We start from the raw sequence: 25583 nt of genomic DNA, 5'->3' as shown, positions 1-25583 counted from the left end.
TCAGAAAGAAGCATCAAATAAAGTGTAAGTTAACAATGGTGGTCATTGTGGTGGTTAGCAGTAGCATTATCTCCATTAGGCCACAGGCCAAATATCATACTTTCTAATTAAAGCTATCTCCAAAATCATCAGGAGACAATCCCATAGGTCTGTCAGGGCAATATTTTCCTCCTATTCCACAAGAAAGTTATCATATTAGAATCCCCTCCTACGTTAGGAAGCTTTGGCTCCAGAGGCCACTATAAATGGAAATAAGTATATACTATGGGGCATGAAAAGATCGAGCTGATTTGGGACAGCTTCCTCCTCTACCTTTTCCCCCTAAGCATATAGGTGAGGGGCAGGTTAAGTTTCAGTGTTACTGAAACAGATGGAACTGGAGAGGGAAATGAGAAATGACAGAAATAGAAGATCATGGTGATAGCAAATTCTAGATGGCTCCGCAGTAGAAAAGAACCAAATCCAGCTTGGAGAGCAGGCCAGAAAGTACAGGAATGCAGGGATATCCAGTAGGACAAGGGACTGAACTGAGCTATATATATAGTACAACAAAGTGGAAAAGAAGCAAACTATGTCTCCTGGTTCCCCATCTCAGCTCCATCTGAGGACATCAACAGAAGTTTGTCTTCAAAGAGATGCCAGATGCCCTCATAATGTTGGAATCAGCTCAAATCATTTCTCAAATGTAAATTTTTAAGGAGACCTTTCTCAGTATGTTGATAGTTTTGATTCGTTTTCCTCATGTGTATTTCCAAATAAGTTTGAAATGATCTCCTCCCCTCACCTCTACAATTTTTAGCAATGCCAGTTGCTAAATATAGTAGAACAAAGTTTGAGAGCCTCTGGCCTTTGACCTAATTTTACCCAATTGAATGTTTGGATCACTGCTCTCATAGCCCCCCATAATAACCACCTTTATAACGGGATTCTCTGATGAGCATAGTGTGCAGCCAAGTTAAGAACTTTTCCCCCTGAAGTCTTAGGAGAGTGGAAGCTGCCATTAACTGACAGCTGAGCTCTCCTCCTTCCTTTGGAATTTCTCCTACGAAGTCAGCCTCAAGAAACCAGACACTGCCATGACAGCTAGCTTGGACATCCAGTTTGTAAGGTTTCCATTTCAACTTTCCCACCTTATCTGCCAGGTCCAAATTAAAATGATTTGAGTGCTTAGAGTTGTAAACAGTAGTTAATCAGTATTTCAAAGAGAGTTGGTAACAGGTGATGGTGGCATAAATGCCCCATTCTAGAGATCCCATGTTCATCTCAAAAACAAACCTAAATGCTTTTCTTGTAATTCCCCACACTACTCTGTTGCCTCCTCCTTCTTTATTCATGTTTCTGCTCCCCTTCCTCTCCCTTCCTACCCACCTGTCTCTACTTGTTCTCTCGCCCTATTACTCTGTCTTATTCCTCTTACTCCTTTATCTGTCTTTACTCTCAGCATCTTCCTACTCCTTCTGCATCTGACTTCATTTCTTTTACTCTGTATTGTCTCCCCTTACCCACAACACACACCTCTCCCTATTTCATCCTCTTTCTCACTTGCAGGTGACTCCTTAATTGACTGTACTATAGAACAAAACCATTGTCAGATATTTATCATTATTACATAAGATATCTTCTTGTTAATATTACAAGCAGATAAGTTCTGAAATGTTATATTTTTCTAAGAAGAAAAAAAGACTTGCTCATAGCACTCCTTAAATACTAACTATAACAATTATTTTTCTTATAACTTCCTGTATTGACCCCTAATTACTTTTTTCATATAGTTTAGTGACCTTCAGTGGAAAAACGGTTCTCTGTTCTTCAGTAAGCCTGACAACAACAGCTGACATCAATGTAAAAAGAAAAGCAAGCTAAAAACAGTAGTTGAGTATATGCACCTTGAATTGCATATTCAGTTGCAAAATCATCATCATCATTATTACTGTAATTGCAGAGGGGAGGCATTTAAATAATTGTTCAAAGTGTCTTCTTGAGGAAATAACTAAATCAGGGCCAGCTGTCACAAACCAACCTACAATAATAATCCCGTATGTGCATCTTCAGTATTCATAGCAACTCTTCAGTAACAAATTTAAGCATTCATCTAATGTCCTGAACAACCTAGAAAATAACAAACCAAGCTTGATCAGATCCAGGATCTCATTTGGTAGTGACCTGTGTTTTTAAGCAGTGTCCCAGAACAACCTTAGAATCGTAAACCACAAAACAAAAATTGCACCATCAGTTCAATGGCAAACTGGGGTGTGTGGACCAGCATCTACCTGCTATGTTATGACAACAAATCTAGGTACACAAGTAGAGTCTGGGAACCAGGTAGGTGTATCAGTAGACAATGAAAGAATTTAGAAGTATCCACAAAGGTAGACATGTTTTATTGACTTGAAATTTGTAAACAAATGGGAACTGTGAGAAAAGAGTTTTTAGTTTACTTGTGAAATTACCAAAAAGTATTAGCGATTTTCTCTTCCCAAGATACAGCTGCAAAACGACTAATAGAAGTTAAGTGAGCCTGCACCAGGAACTGAATGTACCACTTCACTGGGAACAGAAAATGTTCCCCTGATAGAGGCTGTCCTCTCGGATTAGTACCTTCGGTGTTTTAAAGAGACTCAGCCAGACACAAATTTGGTGCATTTATAAAGAGCAGGAATCATGCTAACGCCTTTGCAAATTTTGCCCATATCTCAGTGCTTTTGAATCAAGTTTATATCTTAACTTCCACATTCCTGAAGAAACTCAGGAGACAGTGAAAGAGAATAAGAAAAAAAATTTCCTGTCGCATTGTTTTTTTTCATACTATCTACTGTGGTTTCCAATAGGAGTCTCCATAAAGGCCTGACCTGAGCAATTTAAGAAAGGTGATTGACCTGAGACTGCTTAAGAAAGCTGATAACTGCTCTGATCCAGCCTAACTAGGTTCTGAAAATCATACACCTGGTTGCAGTGGCGCAAGACTATTTGCATCCCCAGCTAAAATTAATTTGCCCACACGCAACCTCATCCTGTTTCAGTAATTTAAATATTTTCCACAAAAGTATCAGAAAGGTCACTGATTGACATTTTAAAAGTTGTTTCAAGGCACAATCTGTGTATTTTTTTAAATTGTAAAACACCACCATAACAAAAATAAATTCAAACTTCAAAACAGCTTATAGTGGAAAGAAGAAAAATCTCCTTTTCACTCTTACCCCAAGGTAAGCACCGATAACTATTTCTTGTGTATTTTTTCCATAAAAGCATATAAAATATATAAACCATTTTCCCACAAAGCAGACCATACAATATATCTTACCCTAGTGTGAGATAATAGAAAATATACACATTGAACTGTACCCCAGTTCCAGGCACAGAGCCCCTAAAACCCTCGTAAATTCCTAAGTAATAAGAGCACTTGGAGCATCTTTTATTCTAATATTTGGTCTTTAAACCTGCTTCCTGGCACAGAGTTCCTAAAATCCCTTTGAATTTCCTGGGGGGTGGTCCCCAGAAGGACCAAGCCAGGATCAGAAGCTTAGAATTTTCAGCCCTACCCCCCATTCTCTAGAGAGGGAAGAAAGGACTAGAAATGGAGTTAATAATTGATCATGCCTATGTGGTGAAGCCTCTACAAAAATCCCAATATTATGGGATTTGGAGAACCTCCAGACAGGTGAACACATCCACCTAACAGGAGGGTGAAGCACCCCAAGTCCATAGGCTCCTGTACTCAGACCCTCCCAGACCTTACCCTGTGTATCTCTTCATCTGGCTGTTCATCTGTATCCTTTACATTACCCTTTATTGTACTGATCAACATAAGTGTTTCCTTGAGTTCTATGAGCTGTTCTAGCAAATAATTCACTCTCCAAAGTGTAGGAGGCAATGGGAACCTCCAATTTGTAGCCAAGTCAGACAGAAGTTATGGGTAACCTGGAGACATACTGCTTAAGACTGGCATCTGAAGTAGGGGTGGCAAAATTTTGTGGGACTGAGCCCTTAACGTTTGGGATCTGACTATCTCCAGGTAGTGTCAAGATTGAATTAAATTGTTAGACACCCAGCTGGTGTCATAGAGAATTGCTTGGTTTGGAGAAAACTCCCACATGGTTGGTGTCAGAAGTGTTGTAAGTCTGGTGGTGTGAGAGTAAAGGAGAGATATACAGGAGGAAGAATAAGTTTTCCCTAAACACCTGTACCTTGCTTTATTTGTGTAATAATATATCAGACATATTTCCATGTCAGCACATAAAGATCTTCTAAGATCTTTTAATCATTGGATGTGCCATAATTTACTTAACCATTGCCCCCATTGGTGAACATTTAAATCATTTCCACTTACTGTTATTCTAAACAATGTTTCCATGAATATCTTTATAGATACATCATTGGGAATTTGTATGGCTCAATCTGTAGGATTAACTCCTATAAATGGAATTGCTAGGTCAAGATATATGTGCATTTAAAATTGGGTTAGGTGTTTCCAAATTGTAACCCCCAAATAGTTGTTCCAATCCACACTTCCATCAACAGTGTAAGTTCATTTATACCCTTGTCAAAACTGAGTTTTATCAAACTTTCAACTTTTTGTCAATCTGATGGGTAAAAATGGTATCACATGTTTATGATTTACACTTTTCTAAGCACTAATGAAGTTGTATTTTTTCCAAGTAGTTTTTGCCATTCTTGTTTTCTTTGTGAAATATTCTTTGCCCATTTTCCTGTTCATTTTTTCCTTCTAAAACTTTAAGATCTCTTTATATAATAAAGAAAGAAACCCTTTTTCTGTTGGTAACAATTTTTTTTCTTCTGTGCCATTTGTCTTTTGGCTCAGTTTATGGTGTTTTCTTCTTGATGTTGTCATATTTGTTTTGGCCATTAAAAAGTTTTAGTTAAGTGTTTTACACTAAAGCATTTATCAACACTTTCCTTTTTGTTTTCTGAGTTTTGTCTATGTTTTAAATATTAGCTCTCTTGCAAGATGGGTCTTTTTGCAGTTGCCTAAACTTTAATGCACCAGGGCATGATTTAAATTCCACTGCATCACATGGTACAGGTTAAAAAATTAGATTTTACTGTGGAAAGAGGAAGCTTACAATGTCAATGTCAAGGTCAAGGTCTTTAAGAGAAGGAAGGGCCTAGAGAGCCCATCCTCTTATTTTCCCTGGCTGACCTGCTGGTCTCCCAGAATGGTTTGTGTTCCAGAGAAGGGAATTCTACCCCTCTTTTGCTCTCCTTCTTGTATAAAGGAAGTTTGAGAGTAGCCTTTATCAGTGAAAGAAATAATCAGACTGTCTTGGCATGAGGCAGCCTGGGTTTTGGTGCCAGCTGTTTACCACAGTTGTCTGGGAAACACACACAAGCTGCCCAGCACCTAGACTTTTGGTCCCGTGGGATGTTACACAAGAGAAAGGAAACCAGGGGTCCCATGAGAAGCAGAGCTGTGTACAGTTCCTCAGGCTGAGAAAAGCCCCCTTGCTCAGCTCCAAACCCCCCATACCTGGTTTGAGCTAGCTCATTGTCCAGGCAACATAGAATGAGCCCCCAGATTCATTTAGAACAAGCCTGCTCTTTGCATCATTTAAGTCAGTAAAGAGTCAGGCAGTGGAGATGAGACTAACTCTTTTTACCCCCAACTTTTTATTTTGAAAATGTTCAAACTCACAAAATTCCAAAGAACAATACAATAAATGCCCCTATTCTCTTCACCTAGATTCACCAGTTAACATTTTGTCACCTTCGCTTTATCTTTTTCTGTAAATATACATATTTATCCATTGAAGCATTTGAAAGTAAGTTGAATACTTTACGATGGTTCATTCAAAATAATCCAGCATACATCTCCTAAGAATAAAGGTATTCTCCTACACAATTGCAATACTGTTTTCAGACCTAGGAAAATTAATGTTTCAATATCTTTAATTCCACATTCAGACTCCTCTAATTGTCCAAAATGTCTTTTAAAATCATCTTTTTTTGTTTGATCCAAGCTCCTAACAGGGTCCTAACGTTGCATTTGATTCCATCTCTTTAGTCCATTGCCCCAAGGTGAACATTTAGCAGTGCCTAGAGATACTTTTGATTGTCACAACTAGGGGTGCTACTGGCATCTAGAAGACAGAGGCCAGGGATGCTGCTAAACATCATAAAATATACAGGACAACCCCCTACAACAATTATCTAGACCAAAATGTCAATTAGTGCTGAGATTGAAAAACCTTGTTCCAGTTTATCTAGAACAGTCTCCTCACTTTTTGTTGTTGCTTTTCCTGACACTGACTTGTATCCAGGCCAGTTGTCATGTAGAATGTCCCACACTGGATTTTTCTGATTCTTTCTTCATGATTAGTTTCCATTTAAACAAATTTGGCAAGGATGTTAAATAGATCATTGTAACAGTTAGTTATTCCTGCATAGCAACCCACCCCAAAACTCAATGGCATGATATTAATAACCATTGGCTAGGTAGTTCTGCTGATCTGTACTGGGCTGGGCTCAGCTGATTTTGGTTACAGACTCATTCATGGATCTGCAGGTATTTGACAGATCGACTGGGGGCTGATATGACTAGGCTCTGCCCCATTCATTTATCACACTTAAGCAGGCTGGCACTGGTCTGTTCTCATGGAAGAGGCAGGGGTATGAAAGAGAGTGGAAGCGTGTCTCATCTGGCTTAGAACCAGCACTCTGTCACTTCAGCGGCATTATGTTGACCACCCTACACTCAAGTGGTGGAGAAATAAACTCTACCTCTTGAGGAGAGTTGCTGCAAAGTCACATTGCAAGGGATGTGGATAAGGGAGAGAAATAATTTGGACCTATTGCCATCAGTCTATCAAATTGATATTGTGTACCTCTTACTGCATGATATCAGAAGGTACGTATGTCAGGTTGTGCCACTGTTAGTGATGTTAATTAAGTGGTAACCTATGGAGCTCTCCTTTGAAAAGCACTGTCTTTCATTATGTGAAAGGTGATACTTTCGTGCTCCTGTGTCTATCCTGTTTGCCATTGTTTTAGCTTCCTAAGGCTGCTGTAACAAAGTACCCACACATTGGCTGGCTTAAAACAACAGAAATTTATTGTCTCACAGTTCTGGAGACTAGAAGTATGGAAACAATGTGTTGATAGGCTCCCTCTGAAACCTTAGGAGGGAATCCTTCCTTTCTTCCAGCTTCTGGTAGCCCCAGACATTCCTTGGCGTGTAGCTGCAGCACTTCAATTCGACCTGCATCTTCACATGGCATTTTCCATGTGTCTCTGTGTCTTCACATGACCATCTTATAAGGACACCAGTCATATTGCATTAGGATCCCATCCTACCCCAGTATGACCTTATCTAATTATATATAACTAATTATACCTGCAAGAAACCTATTTCCAAATAAGATCACACCCTAGGGCGCCGGGGTTGAGAAACAGTTCAGTCCATGATGCCCATCAACCTGTCACCCAAAGGTTTTGTCTTCCACTGATATTCCTTGATTGAATCAGTCATTACATTGAGGACTGCCTAACAGTATTTTTAAGTCTCATCATTTCTTCAGCTTTTATTAGCTGTCATTTTTCTGTAAAGAAGGTTTTGTTTTCCTATTTCTCCTAATTGCTTCTTTCCTATTTCCCTCCATTTTTTAAGTCACCTTGAGTATATGTCTTTTTCTTTTTATACAACCATCGTTTTTATACAGCATACAAACAAAATTTTGGTGATCAAATTGTTTCAAATTTAGCTAGTTAGAGCCTATAAACTACTTAAGAGTCAACTCTAAATGGAGAAAAGTATAGTAAGTATTTAAACTTGTATTGAATTTAAAATTCTTCTTTTTAAGATGTGACTATTCCCACTAATCTATCCCATGGGACCTACTTCTGCTGTCCTGGTAAGTCAGAGCTCATATTTTTCTCCCTGGGGAGACTATGTGATTGTGGTCCATGGCAAAAGTCTTATCATCATTTCTAAACTATAGGCATTAAAAAAAAAGCTGTCACTTATTAAGTATTCTGCTTTGCATACGTTATTTTCATTGTCATAATAGCTGTGCCTTAGTAATGTTACCGCATATTATAAATGAGAAATCTAAGGCTCAAAGTGAGATACTGGAAAGAGCATGGATTTTGCAAACTGATAGTATGAATGCTGGCTCTGTTACCCATTAAGGTATGTGATTCGGGGCCTCTGTAGGCTTTGGTTTCTCTGTACTATGAGGATAATGAAATTTTCCTCACAGGTTTGACCCAGCAGCTTACCTAACCTAGAGTAGGGGTTTATTAGTTCTTTTCTTTCCACATCCTGATGACAGGCCATGACTTCTAGGTCATGTTGGATAAATGACAGGGACACAGAGTCCACTAGCAATTAATCAGGAGTTAATTTTATTAATTCAGAGTCTGCTCATTAAGAATTAAAGATAGCTTGTCCTAAGTTTCAGCTAAAGTTTACTTTTAAATATCTTTGGGGAAAAAGACCAGTTTGCTAATCAATTTCTTAAACAATATTATGGGAAAGAGACCATCTCTATTCAATTTAAGAGAAACAACTTTAGGGGAGATCTTTCGCACCTTACGTGCACATTAGGAATCTCATTTACAAATCAGTCTTTAAAATATGTAGACTTAACTTTCTTTACGTGAAAACAGTGTATTCATTCATTCCACAAATAGTATTGAGCACATACTACATCTTATGCAATGTTCGAGGCACTTGGAATTCATCAGAAAATAAAACAACTATTCCTGCCCTTGTTTGCCTTCCAGCTGGGGGAGACAGGTGAAAAACAAATAAATTGGAAAACTATGTAGAGTATTAGAAGTACGTAAGTGCTACTGAGAAACATAAAGCAGGGGTATGCAGGAGGGGATTGCTATTTTAAATAAGGTTCTCATCATTTAAAAGGTGGTATTTGAACTAAGACTTGAAGGAGGTGAGGAAATTGATCATGTGGCTATCTGGCAGAACAGCAAATATGAAGGTCCTGGGGCCGGAGTATGCTTGGCCCTCTGGAGACACAGCAGGGAGGCCAGTGTGGCTGCAGTGCTATGAATGAGGGAAGTGTTTTATTTATCTAATGTTTAAATAGCCCTTACTAGGAGCTATTACTTACTATTTTAAGCACTGAAAAATATTAATTAATCCTCCCAACAACCATGTGAAGGCAGTACTGTTTTTCTCTTTTCCAAATGAGGAAACTGAGGCACAGGAAGGTAAAATAACTGCCCCCAAGTCACATAGCTATCAAATGATAGAGCTGGAACCATGTCTAGAGACTCTGGGTGCTCTTAAGCATGCTGTCCTGCCTTCTCGTTTCTAAGAGATGAAGTCCAGTGACTAGATCATCCCATAGGTCCTTAGAGGCTGTTGGTAAGGATTTGGGTTTTTGTTCTGAGTGATATGGATTTTGACCAGAAGAGTGATATATTTGTTTGTGTTGCTGTTCCAGAAATTTCCAAAGAATATTTATATACTTTAGGTGTGTATTACTCCTAGCATTTAACATGCTTATGTAAAGTCAAAAGGATTTCAACTTACGGGAACAAAGAAATTTTGATATGTACAATTTAGAGATGATATCCCATCAAACACCATTTGTGTGAGAGAAACCTCTTCTGTTTTTAAAGTCTCACAAGAACCTCTTTATTGTGTGGATCTAGCAACCTCTGTGTACCTGGCTGTGCTTTTGGGGGGCACCAAGGCAAAGTATTAACCAAAAAAAAAAAAAAAACCACTTTATTTTCCTACTTTGAAAGGGAAAAAAATGTATAGGAGGAAATGGTTATTTAAGATGTGTCCTATCTACATACCAAAGGTTAGTAGTGCTGCCTTCTTCGGGCTCAATATGTCAGCACCCTGCAGGGGGCCATCCGCCTTCACTGGGGCTCCATGACCCAAGTGTGTCCTGATCCAAGGGCAACTGCCCCTGAGAGTAGCTAAAGGACTCAGGCTTAAGCCACACAGCCTGCTCAAGGAGAATTTAGGAGCAGTGTGTGCAGTGTCAGCCTGGAGAGAAGAAAGCACTGGGAAGATTACACAGTCATCCAAGATTGATACTAATGATCATAATTACCACAATTTATTTAGCATTTACTATATGCCTAGCATCATGCCAAATGCTTTACAAGCATAAGCTATACAGTATCATCATGCCCATGTTATTATTAAAGAAACTAACGCTTAAAGAGATTTAGTAAACTGCCTAAGATCATACACAGCTGTGACTTAAGCACAGCTCTGCCTGTCTCCAAAATCCATGTTCAGACTCGTTTATTCTATGCTGCCTAGAAACATACTTCTCTATTCCTTAGACCACTGTCTTCCAGGAGGCGGTTGCAGTTCTGAATTTCCAACTGTATGTTGGACATAAGCACGGGTTTCAGCTTTAATCTTTCTTCTTCTGTTCCATATATCAGACACATCTTCTGTGCCTCATCAGATTCTCTTATCATCTCTTGTCATCATCTCTCAAGTCCTCAGTTACGTATTCTGTCGCAGCCACTGCTGCAGCTGACTTGCTTTGTTTGTGCCTTTGTAGTCCTGTTACCTCGTGCTGGGGCTGATCTGCCACTTTCCCAGCCGGGCCCTCCCGCTCTGAATACCACTGAGCAACAAGGCTCACCAGCTACACACGGTGAATTTCTGGCTTCTCTCCCTACTCCCCAACCAGGATTAAAAGCCATACCATTGGCTGTGGCTGGCTAAGACACTAACAATGGGAACATATGACATAGCCTAGAGGTATGAGGAAAGAAACTCCTGTGTGGTAAATTTTGATCAGTGGGAAATAGGAGATGGGAGGGAACCATGAAGATGGATTCTTCTTCCTTTCTCCTTCCCAAGAACTTACCTGAGCATGCTTTCGCCATACTGCATGTCCGAGATATTCTGCGTGGACATGCAGGCGTACCTGCTGCCTCTGCAGATTGTTCAACATCATCTTTCTTTGCTTCTCGTCTTTCTCAGTCTCTCTTCCCTTTTTCTCTCACTCTTATTGCCTGGGATTATATCTCCTAAATAAAACGTTAGCGTTAATTCTTGGTTTGAGTTCTATTTTTCTAGAAAACACAAGCTAAGATATTCAGATCCAGTTTCCCTCAATGGAACCACCACTTCCTAAATTCTTTGGTCTCAAAGCCAAACTTCCAAAAATGTATTCCAAAAGATAATAGCTGATAATAATATTGTCAATATTACTAGTATACTTGATATATTTCATGTATTCCTCTAAAAAGGTGCTGTTTATTTGGAAGAAAATAAAAATAAGTAAAAGGATCTTTGGTGGTAAAGAGGTTCTGAATCTGTAGCTCAAAACTAGCCTCAACCCTAAATCCACTTATCCCCCGAGGTTCTCACAACTAGCTTTTCCTTCCTTTCCAGTCTTGTCCTGGTTTGGGTCCCCATTAGTCTCACTTAGACTATTATAACACTTTCCCAATTTGTCTTTCTATTTCCACATTTTCCTACTTTTGATGCAATCTGAATACCATTGCCATCAAATAAATAGCCCTAAAAGCTGATTTTATCTTGCTCTCTCATGTTCAGAAACCTTCAGTAACTTCTTAGTGCCCATAAAATAATGTCTAAAGTTCCTTCTAAGACAAATCTTCACTCAAGGCCCTCCACAAACTGTCATGACCTACATTTTCAGCTTTAATGTCAATGATAGCGTTTCTCTATTTGAATTACACCACCAGCTATTCTGGGCTGCTTGCTTTGCCCAAACATGTGTTGTGCTTTTCTGAGACCACCATGCCTCTGCTACTGAACTGGACAACAGAAGTAGTTGTGGGTTTTGATAACCCCCTGGGAAGCATCAGGATGCTTGCCACACTTCCCAGGGATTTCTAATAGACTGGACACCTAATTAGGTATCAAGTTATTCTGCCATTCCAAACAATATCATTTAGTGCAGGAGCAGGCACCTAACCTAGGGCAATAAACTTAATGCTGATGTGATGGCTTGTCAAGGAAGCTCTGCCCAACTGCCTGTACTCCATAGTGAGCAGCCAAACCAGTAGACCCTTTAGAGGAGTTGAATATGAAATACAGAGAGGGAGTCAACAGTTAGCAATGGGGAGAAACTAAAAGATTCGCAGAGGGAAGGAAGAAAGCTGAGGAAACGTAGCAGCAGAAACCATGAAGCAACAGAAGTTGCGAGATAGAGAAAAGAATAGAAAGTACTTAGTAGCAAGGGCAGCAGAAGCAGAGAGTCACAATAATAGCAGATAGAGTACAAAGCAACATATATTCACGGCTGGAGAGCCCACGAGAGAACGCAACTGCTACAGCTGTGTGGTGTGCTGAATCATCTTCCAGTCCTCACCGTTACTACTTAACCTTAGATGGAGGCAACCTGAGTCTATCTCTGTTCTGGAAATTAAATTTTTGCCTCTCGGTGTCTGTATCAGTCAAGATCATGGCTGGAAACTGAAGGTACACTCAGCTAGGATTTTGAAAATAATTTGATGAAGACTCTGTTTACAAGGATGTAAGCATGGTTTCTGGAACTTAAGAGGAATATAGAGGCACCCAAGGACTGGCAGGAGTGGAAGCCCAGGGCTGAAGAGACAGGGAAGGAAATGGTGTTACGGGAGTCCTGAAGGAACTGGAACCGTGAAGGGGCAGAGCTGCTGCCAGAACCATGGTGCTAAAGCAGGAGGAAAGAAGAAATACCTCAACCTCTTTTTACTTCCACCCTGTCATACTTGCTGATGCCTCCCATTGGCCAAACCCTACAGTAAGCCAGAGGGCAGTGGGGCCCAGGTGAGTCATCTGTGGATAACAGGCTCCCGGGGCACCTGGCAGGGCAGAGGAGGATAGGAGGCCATCGTGGGCTGACTAGTGGCACCTTAAAAAAAAAAAATACATCCACATGCTACTCCCTCGAACCTGAGAAAATTATATGGCAAAAAATGTGATTAAGTTCAGGATCCTGAGTGGAGGACCAGATCCTGGTTTATGTGGGTGGGCCCTAAATGCAGTCACATGTAGCCTGATAAAAGAGAAGCAGGGGGAGTTTTGAGAAAGAAGAGGAGGAAGCAATGTGTCCACAGAATCAGGATTGGAGTGAAGTGGCCACAAGCCTGAGAAAGCCTGGAGCCATCAGCTGGAAGAGACAAGGAACAGACTCACCCCTAGAAGCCTTCAGAGGGACCCTGGCCCTGCCAAAACCTTAATTTCAGACGGCTGGCCTCCAGAACTGGAAGAAAATAAAATTCTTTCTTTTAAGTCATCCAGTTTGGTAATTTGTTACAGCGGTCACAGGAAACTAATACAGAGACCAAATGGAAACGACCAGCACAAAATCTCTTCGCCTACCAGTGACATCCCTGATTACCTTGGCTGGAAATTCGTTTGCCAACTTTTTTTTTGGACAACTCATATAATTCAAATTAAATTTTATAGTTAGCTCCCAAGTTATAGTTACTTTTCCATACAGCTATCTTTTCCTCCTAGCCAGATTATAACATTCTCCTTTGGAACAAGAACCTTGTCTTGCACATCTTTGTATCCCATGAAAATCCTAGCACAGTACTTTGAACAGAGTGCACATTCTGTAATTGGTAAATGAGAAAGAAAGCTTCCATTTGTCCATCTGTAAGTGGAAAATAACAATTTCCACCGACTTGCCTTTCAGAGATAATAATGGCAGTGTTTCCTGGAAACAATTTCTGTACCTGTAACAGAATGATACACCTGAAACACCCATTCCTGCTGGAGCAATTTCTTTAAAATCTTTTTTTTTTTTTTTAAGTTTTAGCACGTCCTCTATTTCATGTGGAGCTGAAACTGCTTGCAGTTTGACCTCAAGGAAGAAAAGGCAGGGGATAATTAAGAAAGTATAAGAGCAGAGTATTGGTGTTTTCTCAGGAACTTTGATTCATCCAATAAATATTTATCGAAAGACTATTATGTTAAAGTACAGTCCGTAGGCCACACACACACACAAACACAATACGGCATAATTCCAAGTAAGTAGTTTGTCACACAACATGCTGAATGCTTTTTACAAGAACAAAATGCTGTGGGACCAGAAAGAAAGAAATGATTAACCCTATTGATGGAAGGTTCCACCAAAGAAAGTCACTTTCAAGCTGGTCTCTTAGGACTTCATCATGCAGAGCCAAGTCAAGCGTATTCAGGGACCAAGAGAAATAACTTTCCCTGAGCTGTTGCCAAGCAAACCACACCCTCAGCTCAGCCCTATTGTATCCACAAAGACCTATTTTTATTCATTATCCTCATAGCTACTTTTTACGAGGGGAAGAGAATGCTGAGTACTTCCATGTTTTACACCTAGGTATTTTACGTGTCAAAGAAAGGAGATTATCGAGAGGGAAAGCAGAGTTTGACTTCTGACAGGCCCGATGATGACAAGTCCAAATAGCCATCCAAAAGTGAGTTCATGAAAACTCTTACCTTTCCTGAGCTTCTGCCTCTTTTCTGAAAACCGAGGAAGGCTATCCAGTGAGAGTGTGTGATACAGGGCATGAACTGCCCCAAGAAAAGCAGGTGAGGCATGAGAGCTCCCCCTGGTCTCACTGCCCCAAACCAGGAGGCACTTCTTTGTGGCAAAACTCCCTTAAAAGGGAATTATGGCTGAAGCCCTTTGTCCTCCCCTAGGCTGACCTTCAGATCACTCCTTGAGGAACAGCTCTGTCTGGGGCACCGCCCATCTGCTCTCCCAGCCCAGCCCTGCTAGGCCTCTGAGACCAGAACTGTACTGCTTATGAGTGGGAGGGGAAAACTGAGGAAAGCAGCCAGGAGAAAGGGGAAGACTGGCTTAAACCCACCAAAGGGCAAATGGGTTCCCATCCTGACCCTGTAGCTTCCACTGGAAAATGGGGAAGCCAGGCAACCAGATTCCAGCCTGAAAGTACACATCACTTGTCTTTGTTTTCTCAAGAAACTTCTACCTTCCGGCCCCTGCCAGGGAGCCGGCGGCATTTTCATGAAGCAGTAATAACAAGGACAGAGCGTTCTAGCCTGCTAGAGCCTGCTGGCTGGTCACTCTTTCCACTGCCTTTTGTTTTCATGCATCATTCCCTCACTTGCTTCTCAGATTCCTCAGGGCTTTGAAAAAGCCACAAATGCTCCACACAGTGACACCACCCAGCGGGCTGGCAGACATCGCTGACACGCACCCTGCCGTAAGCGATGGCACGTATGTAAGCCCCGACAGCTGGCACCCAGCCATACACCTAGTAAGGGTCAAGACAGCTTCTAAAAAGTGAACACTGTCCCCCTTCAGCCCAGCTGGCAAAGGTGGGTCTTTAAGTACTAGCCAGTGGACTAGTAAATCACATACCCCTGTTTTATTCAAAATGCATCTGCAAGGTACATTGAGCAGTGGTACTTCTCCACCCTTTCCTCAAAGATCTAAATTCAGCCAACACAGATGTTACCAAACAGTGCTAGCTCACATACAGACACATTGGATTGTGTACATGTACATACACTGAGCTGATGCTCTCAATAATATTCATGTTTCAGTATCACCTATGGCCTGTTTCAAACCATACTCTGGAGCTACCCTATCAGAATCTATGAAACTAGGGCCCAGATATGTGTGTTTTTAAAAACCTGACAGTGTTGGTTAGAATGTGGGACAAGAGAAATTCTCATATATCATTGATGAGTATAAAAAGTAGTTCAGCTGCTGTGGAGAATAATCTAAAGGGCAACCTAGTAAAGTTGAGAATATGCATATTCTGTTCTCTAACAATTTCTGTTCTAGATATATTCCCTAGAAGAACTCTCACACATAAGCCCAAGGAGGCATATCCCAGGACATTAATTACATCATGATTTGAAATAACAAAAAATTAGACATAACAAGTATCCACCCATAGAATAGATTCTAGAATTTTTTTTTTTTTTTAGTGTCAGTTGTTATTTGCCATATTTTTGGCATTTTTTTTTCTGGTTCTTTTATTTTTTTCCTTTTTCAGTTTTATCAGGTAGAATTATTATAGTTCAACTGCACGTACACATTATATTGCATGTAAGTACACATATACAGTATACTGCACATTTTTTTTAGTTTACATATATGTACTGATTATTGTTTCTAAGAACCGATTAAAGCTTTAGCTTTTTAAACTTACAAAAATATGGAACACTTCACGAATTTGCATGTCATCCTTGCTCAGGGGCCATGCTAATCTTCTCTGTATTGTTCCGATTTTACTATATGTGCTGCTGAAATGAGCATTAGATTCTAGAATATTTATACAATGGGACTATATTGCAGTACTATGTAGTATAATATTTCTATATTATGAAGAATGGACTAGCTCTACAAGTATTGCATGGATAAATCTTAAAAACAGAATGTTGGAAAAACAAGTTTCAGAAAAATATGTACACTCTTTATATACATATTTAAACACCCAAAGCATATACATTGTGCAGTAAAAGTGTGAAAACATATATGGGAAGGATCCCCATCATCTTCAAGAGATTGGTTACCTCTGGGGAGAGATGGGATGGAAGAGCCTATTTTTGTAACTAAAATATTTTATTTATATTTTTAAAATATTAAGCAAATATGGTGAGTTGTTATAATTTAGTAAGTCTGTATAATGGTTATATGTTCCACTAGTAACTCTGAAGATCATCCACAGCAGAGGGATCTCTTGAGATTTTTAGGATTCTCAAACACTGAAATTAAAATTTGTTTGTGGGTATGTCTCATAGGAGTGAACCTTCTGATCCTTTCTACTCTGTTTTTTCCAGACCTTGCCAACTTCTGATTGTCTCTTCATCCCCTGACCTCTGCTAGAGCTCTAATTATCTCTAGTGTTCACTTGTCAATTATGTGCTTCCCTGTACATTGCTGAAATGGGCTATTATTTACTCAATAGGTATATGTCTTATTTCTTGAATTAGGCTATGACCTTCTTCAGAATAGGGACCATATTGTGTTCACTGTTGTATTTTCTATAGTATCTAACACAATGCCTTGTACAGAATAAGCAATGAAGCATCATGATTAAGAGTGTAGGATAAAACGAGTTCAGGAAAGTGGCAGGATATAAGAGCAATATACGAAAATCAATTCTATTTCTATGCATTAGCAATGAACAATCAGAAAATGAATTTCAATGCAATCCTATCCAGATCCTAGCACCTTTTCCCTTTCCTTCTTTCTTTCCTTCTTCCTTCCTTCCTTCCTTGCTTTCTTGCTTGCTTGCTTGCTTGCTTTCTTTTTCTTTCTTTCTTTCTGCAGAAATTGACAAGTTAATGGCACATTTCATATGGAAATATAACTCAGAATAACCAAAACACTCTTGAAGAGGAAGAACAAATTTGGAAGATGCACATTTCCTAATTTCAGAGCCTACAACAAAAGTACAATAATCAAGGCATATGGCACAAGGATACATGTATAGATCAATGAATCAAGTATCAAGAAATAAACCCTCACATTTATGGTTAATTGATTTTTTGACAAGGGCCCCAAGACAATTCAATAGGGAAAGAGCAGTTTTTTTAATAAATGGTGCTGGGACAACTGGATGTCCATATTCAAAAGAATGTAGTTGGACTATACTTTACACCATACAAATAAGCACTTAAAATGGATCATAGACCTAAATGTATGAGCTAAAACTATAAAACTCCTAGAAGAAAACAAAGTAAATCTCTATGACCTTGGATTTGGCAATGGTTTCTTAGATATGTCACCAAAAGCAGACGTAACAAAAGAAAAAAATAGATAAATTGGACTTCAAAATTAAAAACTTTTGTGCTTCACAAGACACCATCAATAAAGTCAAAGGGCAACCCACAGAATGGGAGAAAACCTTTGCAGATTGTATATTTGAGAAGGAACTTATATCCAGAATATATAAAAATTTATTACAGCTCAATAATAAAGAGACAACCCAGTTAAAACATAGTCAAGGAATTTGAATAAACATTCCTCCAAAGAATATACACAAATTGCCAATATGCACTAGAAGAGATACTCAAAATCATTAGTCATTAGGGAAATGTAGATCAAAACCCACCCACAATGAGATACCTCTTCACACCCACAAGGAGATGGCTATAATAAAAACAGACAATAATAAGTGTTGGTAAGGATATAGAGAAATTGGAACCCTTATATATTGTTGGTGGGCATATAAAATGATGCAACCCCTTTGGAAAACCATTTGACATTTTCTCAAAATGCTAAAAGTGGAGTTACTTATCAATTCCATTCCTAGGCATAAAAAGAAAAATAAAAACATACCTCCATACAAAAGTTTATACATGAACATTCAAAGAAGTATTATTTACAGCAAGAGGACAGCCATATGCAAGCCAAGGAGAGAGACCTTAGGAAAAACCAGACCTGCTGACAACTTGGTCTTAGACTTCTGGCCTCCAGCACTGTGAGAAAATAAATTTCTGTTGTTTAAGCCACCCAGTCTGTGGTATTTCTGTTATGGCAGCCATAGCTAACTAATACAGTGGTTCATTTGAGTATGTAACAATGATGTGGTATGTAAGAAAGGCCTATGCTTTGAATTATTGTATTTTACAGGGTGGCGTCTTCTAATCACTCATGTCATCAATTTGTAGAAATATGAGAGCTCTCCAGAAGATCAAGTACTGTATAGTAGTTACCATGCACATGTTACATAGAGCCCTGGCCTTTGAGAATGCCCTGTTCACCAACCCCAAAGAAGGTAAATACTTAGAAGATCTCTCCAGACCCATGGGATTTTCATAAATTAGTAGAGACTTGATCCAGATGTGTTTAAAACCAGGGAAAATGTCGTTTAAAATGATATTTAATTACTGAGGACTTTTAATAACATGGGGAAATTATTATAATATTAAATTAAAAATTCAGCATGCAAAATTGACATGTATAGATAGAATCACATTATCTATTTAACAATATGAATAGAATAAAGGCTGAGTAGAAATATAGGCAGTTAACAGTTTTTCTTTGTGGTGAGAAAATGGGTTATTCTTGTGGGTTTTTTTTCTTTATACTGCTCTTATTTGTGAATTTTCCAAAGTGAGCATGTATTCATTTTATAATCACAAAATATGCATATATTTTAAAGATTAAATACTGAGGCAGAGGATATAACCCAATGCTAGGATTGAGAGTCATCTCCAGGAGATCCAGTTCTAGGACTCACAGGACAGATCTGTTGGATCCCTGATGCCTACCTGTCCTTTTGGGATTTGGCCATAGGGTGTTGCCCCGCGCCTAGAAATTGTGCTCCTGCAGCGCCCTCCTGTCTAGAATAGTCTCTAAACGCTGTTCAGATCTCTAACTCCTGACTCTGAACTTAGGCTTTTCTATCTGGATTTATGTGGCCACCCTTCTTTCTCTACCAATGACTCAACCTAGCCTCTCCCTTCCTCTCCCTCCCTTTCTCCCAACCTTTTATATTCTGAGCCTACCCACACTGACACACTGACAGCTGTGTCCTTCCTGAGCAGAGTGGTTTAAAAGTAACAGGCACAAAGTGAGAGGAGGGGGACAAGAGAAGGGAAATACTGAGGGAAGTGCCCTGAGGTTTCCTTCCTTGTGGAAGGTGACACTCCTGGCCTCTGTCTACTCTTGTTCCTCCTCCTTGGAGGGGCTTAGTCTGCTTGGTGAATTATGAAGTATGCAGGGCATGTTCACCTTAGCTCCTCCTTTTTTCTACATAGGTATCTACCTGCCTACAGAGAAGGTGTCACCTTAGTCTGCTTCTCTGGGGGCAGGGTCCCCTTCCTACTCCTTCTCCCACTCCCAGGGTGAGAAGGCCTGTCCTGGTCAAATGTTACTTGTAGCAAGGTGAACAAGTCTACCTAATTCTGAAACTCATTTACTATTTAGTATCCCATTATCTCTCATCATAAACAGGCCTTAGCAGCAATCAAGGTGATGTTTTGGTCTCACTCTTTTGTTTCATTTCACATCTTGACCAGAACCCAGGATAGGGGTTGGGGGAAAGAATGGGAACTTCTCAGAGACCTAAAAAGGAAATAATACTTGTTAAGAGCCAACTATGTGCCCAGCACCAAGAAAGGAGATTTACATATATGTTCATTTACTTAATTCCTACAACCACCTCCAATAGTTTGCATTCTTTTCCCATTTCACATGAAAGGAAACTGAGGCTCAGAGACGTTAAGAACTTGCCCAAGTTCTCACAGCTAGCGAGTGGGCTGATGTCTCTCAGAATTCAAAGCCCAAACACTTAACACTGCATAAGACATTGTCCTTGGGTGCCACCAAGGCACTCCTCCGGGACTGAGGCAGCAATTTCAGCTTCGTTAACACTTCATCCTAACCATCTAAACTATCAATTTGAGCAGCATGCAAGGAAGGAAATCATGATACAACCAAAGGACAAGGAGTGAGGTGATTATAAAACTCGAGACCACAAAATATCAAGGAATTAGTTTTTCCCCAGATTTCTTGGGGACTTTTGTCCCCAGTGACCTCTCCTGCTCCCCAACTTGTGCTCTGCCTTCCCCAGTTATAAAATAGTTCAATAATACCCAGTCCTCCTTAAGTCAGGCCACATGTCATGCTTCCCTGAGACTGGCCTCAGCACAGTTGTCCTTTTCCCCCACTTGCTATTAAAAAACAAATGGATGTTATGTTGCTTTGGGTAGCATATGGAGTAAAAATAATTATCATGAATAATGAATCGGCTTAACAGTATATGAAAACCAGAAGTAGGGAAGTGATGAACAGAAAATGATATTAAAATGCCAGCCATAGGGGCTGACCCTTTAAACAGACAAGCTGAAGAAGATGTTTTGATGTGACCCCTGAAGGGCAGTCAGCTGGCAGGCTGCACCACAGTCATAGTCACTGAGAGGGCCAACAACTCCCCAGATGCTGAGGGACCAGGAGCATTTCCAGGAGCTCAAACCACTGCTACTTTCTGTTCATCTTCCCAACAAAAGCTCAGCAAGTGCAAGGGCACCCCACAGACCACTAAGCACATTCCCAATTGTCCTCTAGGGAAATTTGATGCTGAAAAATGGACCTTTTCCAAAGTAGTGGTTCAAGCCAGATGAGGAATTACAGAGAAGACAGCCTTCCATGGGTAAATACCCTGCCTCCAAATCCCCAATGTCTTCATTAGGGAACTGAAAACACAGGCACACCAGCCGGTCTCAACTGCTTTGAAGCACTGTGGCACAGTGGAAAGAGCAATGCTGTAGGGCTGGCAACAAGAGACTAGTCTTCTAGTCCCCAGCTCTGCCAGGTTTTAGCTGGGTGACCTTGGCAAAGGTACTTAACTTCTCTGGGCCTCACTTTCCTCATTTGTTAAATGAGGTTTAATTAAACTATGATGTCTTCTGGTTCTGAAACCTTACCTTTCAGCTTTACATTTGCATCTTACATTTAAAGAAATTTAAAGGGGGTTCTTGGGTATTGTGTTTCTCAGAGATCTTGCCTTTTCAGTATTCTTCATTGGCTTTCCTTCCACAAGATTAAATCTAAAGTCTTCAGCATGACATTCAAGGTTCTTTGAGATCGACCCATGCCTATCTATCCAGCCACCCTCCTCTCACCCCTACCAATCATGTATTTTTATACTCTGGCAATACTGGACTATTTGTACTCCCCCATAATACTTGTCCTGCAATTTCAAATATTTATTGAGAACGTACTCTGTGCTAGACACTTACATCAGTAATCCTTTGCACACACTGTTCACTTTGCTTTTACTGCCTTATATTAAGGTAGAGTTTGCTGCTGTAACAAACGAGCTATGTAATATCAATAGATTAACACAATAGAAGGTTATTTGTTAGTCATATAACAGTTCAGTGTGGCAAGCCGCCTTCCATCCAGGGTTCTTCTATTTTGCAGCTCTGCCGTCCTCTGAACTTCAGAGTCCTTTACTTCCAGAGCTAACAGCTGGGAAAGAGAAGGGAAAAAAAGGCACACTACTTCTTAACCTGGTCCAGAAATGATGTACGCCACTTCTGCTCACATACCATTAGTGATAACTGGTCACCTGGTTCCACCTAGATGTACAGGGGGCTGGAAATTGGTTGGGGCACTTCCCGGAAAAAGCGGATGCTGTGGGAGGGGAGCATAAGTCTTTGATGGTCAACTAGACATCTCATACCCTTCCTTGATTTGTGTACTTGGCAAAGTCTTATTCATCCTTTAAACTTCAGTCCAAGTGCTACCTCCTTTGTGAAATCTTCTCTGACCTACGTAGGCAGATCTAGGTCCTCCTTTTCCTATGCCTCACTGCACTTTTCACATTTCTCCATTGTGACAATTAACATAATATACAGGGTGGGTTTGCATGCCAGTCTGCTCAGCTGGACTGTGAGCCTTGATGGCAAGAATATTCTCTTTCCATTTTTGTTTTTGGAAATCTTAACATAACCTGCTAAATAGTAGTTTTACGATGATATTTAATGAATTAGTGAATATTATCATTATAATAAAGTCATATAATAAATAAAGTCAATGAATGGACGAATACCCTAAGGAAAAGAAGCTGGTTTTTACAGAGGAACAAAGACCTCAGTTAAAAAAAGAAAGAAAGAAAGAAAACTACCGGTAATTTAAGATTATCCAAAATTCTAAAAGGAAAATAAGCTTTCTGTACAAATGTTATAATTATAATTTGTATTTTGCATTATTATTTACGTAGAATCTGTCTCTTTCCTAAGCTCCATGAGGGTAGGGACCATATACATACTGTTCTTTGCTCTGATTCCAGCATCTAGCACACTGGCACATAGCAAGTATTTCAGAAAGAATGAATACTCAGTAAATATTTCAGAAAGAATGAATGGATAAAGAAACAAGTGAAGACAGCACCCTTAATCCCATGAGCCATATAATAAAGTGTATAGCTTATATGACGAGGGACGTGTGGATGGGGCAGTGAAAACTTACACAACTAGAAAAACAGAACAGAGTGCACACCAGGACCTTACCATCATTACCTTGTACAATCCATGTCATCATCTTATATAAGAAGATGAACAAACGTTAGTGGAGGAAGCTAAAAGTCTCAATGGGAATAGTTGTCTGTGAGTAAATGAGGAGAAATGGATGTCTCTAAAATGGCTGCACTATGAAATCGCCTTTGTAAATTGGTTAATGAGAGAAGCAGGAAGCAAGAGTACAGACTATTACAGAGTAGTGACAACTGTGAAAAATACATTGATTCAGAAAAGACAAAAACTTGTTTTTCACAGTCTTTGAAGAGGTATGGAGACAGTTCTTCAAATGTTTATAACACATTTATTCTCCTCCTAGGTCCTATGTGACAAAATTTGGTTTAGATATGGCAGTTGATTTCCAGTGGATTATTTGCCAGACTTTGTCATGGGAACCATCTTACGAGAAGGGCAAAGTGCAAACGTGTAAGCAACTTCCAGTTAGAACCTCTGCATGGGCTTGGCCCAAGTATCTTGAAATGCTGAGAAGTCCTTAATATAAATAAGTAAGTGTGCAGCGTAGACTGATTTGTGGTGGTAACAAGGTTGATGCTGATGTTGACAGGTGGACTTTTTCCAGAAACTGACCAAGATGTTGATGGTAGGTCTAGGCATTAGGTGACCTGAAAATAGGACAGTTCATTTATTTTGCACATCCCTGATGATATGCAAGCATACAACTATTAGTCTGCCCTGAGGAGCTATCTGTCTCCCCTTGTGCCAGAACCTGCTATGAGCTGGGCATGCAGCTAGACTATACTTCCTAGCCTCTCTTAAAGTTCGGCAGAACCATGTGACAGAGTTCTGGCTAATATAACGTGGATGGAAGTGATGGGTACCAGTACCACGTCTGGCCCATAAAAAACCTCCTGTGCATTACTCGGCAGGCTCTTTCCCCTGCTGGCTAAATGGAGAGGATTTCGAGAACCTAGAGAAAGCTAGAGCCATGGGTTGGAAGAAGTCCCTGAATCTCTGCATAGGATTAACCACCACATTCTACACTTCTCCACCCCTACCAATCTATGTTGTACTATGACAAGAACAATATTATTTTTATTGGGCCAAACCACTGAGATTTTGAAGTCATTTGTAGTAACAATTAGCCTATCTTGACTAATACAACCCTATTTCCCAACTTCTCTCCTGGTCACAAGTAGAAGGAGAGACTAGGCTGAATTTCGGGAGTCTCAGTCCACAGCTTCAGAGGACTGAGACAAAGGAAGATATCAGAGACAAAGCTCAGAGTCAGGGAATATTGTGTTTAGTGGGATTCTGGAGTTAATTTTAAAGCTTAGACATTCCCATGGAGCTGAAGCCATGAATGCGAGCCTCTGCTTATCTAAACAGTCCCTTCTGGACATTTTCATACTCTTGGGAGAACAGTGAATAACCATCTCCCCACCACAGTTATCATATGAACTTCCAATATAGTCTGTTTGATTTAATATGCTTGGGGTCTAGTCAGATAGTAGCATATTTAAAACCTGTCTTGCTTTTGCTTTTGCTTTTTGCTAAACATGGTAATTAAGAAGAAGAAAAAATAAATTAGTAAGTAGCTCTGTGTTTAGAAGTATATTCTAAAAGAGATTGTGCAAGGTTTGGTTGAGCACAATACTAATGGACAATTATGGGGGAGCCAACCAAGCATTGTGGCAAAAAATGAGGTCTTTGGGTGCTTGCCTGAAGATGTTATTGGGAAACTTTTATTTACTTACCAGGCTTTGAAAATTAAATTCTTCTTCAAGTAGCCTCGGGTGTTAAGGACAATAAATAGAAATGTGCTGATTGAAAACATTTTTAAAAACGACTTGTTACAGCCTTTAAAATTACAAGGAATAAATACAGTTTAAAACAGGATATTCCAAATTTATTTGGCCTGCCTGACAGAAACACCAAGCTTAAAAGCTGGATTCTATAGGTCATCTTTGTACAGATGCTCTATCAAATGAAATTTGGCAGGGACTTGTGACAGCGGCCCTAGAAAATGCTAGATAGCTTCTTTCTGTAAACTTGAGCTCATTATAAGAAAGGGGAAATTGATCTCTCTATCTTGGGAATGCCAAGAGAAAGGGATGAACTCAGAGATAGTCAGGACCTAGGGGGAGGAAGAGGTAAGAGATTTAGGAGAAAGTCTCATTTTTTGGAAGAGTCCCTTAGGGCTGACATGAAAGAGGCAGTCTTTGTATAGTACTTTTCTCTTCAAGAAGTAAATTCTACTGCCCTGTTTTCAAGGGGTACAAACTAAGCCAAGATGATCCTCATCTCTTCCTAAATCTTCTATCCCCTTTCCCAAGGCATTCCATTCCTTTTTCTTCCCATCTAAAATCCCTGGCTACAATTAGATAGCCAGGTGTAGAACTGGTACCTCTTGAAGCTCATCACCAGAACTATGTCAAAATCAATAGAAATCCAGCAGCGGAACAGGTGGGCTTAAGGAAATGCTGCTAAGGTATGTTTAGGGAACTGAGTATCCCACAAGATAGGATCTATTGATCAACACAAAGGATGTGTGACCTTATATATCTGCTAACCCGAGCCCTCTGGATTTGACAGGGGTTCTTAAGCAGGGACTGGTGTGGCCATACAGAGCTATATTATGTGAGTGCTTCCCAACCCCTTTTCTCAATGATCAGATTCATTTTTCCCCCCCAAAGTTATATGCTTTGAAAGATTTTTA

The 25583-nt window shown here is 39.9% G+C and overlaps 1 protein-coding gene, 1 long non-coding RNA gene and 1 other non-coding gene across 7 annotated transcripts in view; 1 reads left to right on the top strand and 2 right to left on the bottom strand.

Annotated features, from left to right (window-relative positions):
* MKLN1 (muskelin 1) overlaps positions 1-25583 on the bottom strand; it is a 320903-nt gene that overhangs the window by 186731 nt on the left and 108589 nt on the right. The window lies entirely within an intron of this gene.
* LOC116664801 overlaps positions 1-25583 on the top strand; it is a 109232-nt gene that overhangs the window by 8612 nt on the left and 75037 nt on the right. The gene's annotated exons all lie outside the window — the stretch shown is intronic.
* On the bottom strand, positions 16084-16190 carry LOC116665137. Its single transcript, XR_004321700.1, has one exon. It is a non-coding gene; the product is annotated as a U6 spliceosomal RNA (small nuclear RNA).

Source organism: Camelus ferus, chromosome 7 (genome assembly GCF_009834535.1).
Source record: "Camelus ferus isolate YT-003-E chromosome 7, BCGSAC_Cfer_1.0, whole genome shotgun sequence".
Classification (NCBI taxonomy): domain Eukaryota; kingdom Metazoa; phylum Chordata; class Mammalia; order Artiodactyla; family Camelidae; genus Camelus; species Camelus ferus.
This window is presented reverse-complemented; position numbering and strand designations above follow the sequence as displayed.